We start from the raw sequence: 1,481 nt of genomic DNA on the forward strand, positions 1-1,481 counted from the left end.
ACTGATATTCATTCACCGATATTCATTCACTCACATTCATTCACTGAAATTCATTCACTCAAAGTCATTCACTAATATTCGTTCACTGACATTCATTCACTGACATTCATTCACTGATATTCATTCACTGACAATCGTTCACTGATATTAATTCCCACACATTCATTCACTCAAATTCATTCACTCACATTCATTCACTAATATTCATTGACTGACAATCATTCACTGATATTCATTCACTGATATTCATTCACTCACATTCATTCACTGAAATTCATTCACTCAAAGTCATTCACTGACATTCATTCACAGCTATTCGTTCACTGACAGTCATTCACTGATATTCATTCACTTATATTCATTCAGTGATATTCATTCACTCATATTCATTCACAGATATTCATTCACTCACATTCATTCATTGAAATTCATTCACTCAAATTCATTCACTAATATTCATTCATTGACATTCTTTCACTGAAATTCATTCACTCATATTCATTCACTGATATTCATTCACTGATATTCATTCACTGACAGTCATTCACTAACATTCATTCATTGATATTCATTCACTCATATTCATTCACAGATATTCATTCACTGATATTCATTCACTGATATTTATTCACAGACATTTATTCACTGACAATAACTCACTGACATTCATTCACTGACATTCATTCACCATCATTCATTCACTGACATTCATTCACTGACATTCATTCACTCACATTCATTCACTGAAATTCATTCACTAACATTCATTCACTAACATTCATTCACCATCATTCATTCACTAATATTCATCACTGACATTCATTCACTAACATTCATTCACTTATATTCATTCACTGATATTCATTCACTCATATTCATTTACTGATTCACTGTCATTCATTCACTGACATTCATTCACTGATATTCATTCACTGATATTCATTCACTGACAGTCATTCACTAACATTCATTCACTGATATTCATTCACTGATATTCATTCACTGAAATTCACGCACATTCATTCACTGATATTCATTCACCGATATTCATTCACTGATATTCATTCACTGATATTCATTCACTGACAGTCATTCATTAACATTCATTCACTGATATTCTTTCACTGACATTCATTCACTTATATTCACTTACATCCGCTGGCGTGTGCCGCAGCAGCCCATAATTCAGCCATACCCACCATCACAGCTTCCGAAGTCAGATTGGCCTTCCTGAAAGTGAACCCTCGGAAGGGGACGGGCCCGGACGGGATCCCTGGTCGTGCACTCAGAGCCTGCGTGGGCCAGCTGGCAGAGGTATTCGCGGACTTCTTGATCCTGTCCTTACTCCACTCCGAGGTCCCCACCTGCTTCAAGAAGACCACCATCATACCGGTACCAAAGAAGAACCAGGCAACGTGCCTCAATGACTACCGTCCAGAGGCCCTGATTTCAGTCGTAATGAGGTTGGTCATGAAGCACAT

The sequence above is a fragment of the Scyliorhinus torazame genome, chromosome 7 (assembly GCF_047496885.1).
Source record: "Scyliorhinus torazame isolate Kashiwa2021f chromosome 7, sScyTor2.1, whole genome shotgun sequence".
NCBI lineage: Eukaryota > Metazoa > Chordata > Chondrichthyes > Carcharhiniformes > Scyliorhinidae > Scyliorhinus > Scyliorhinus torazame.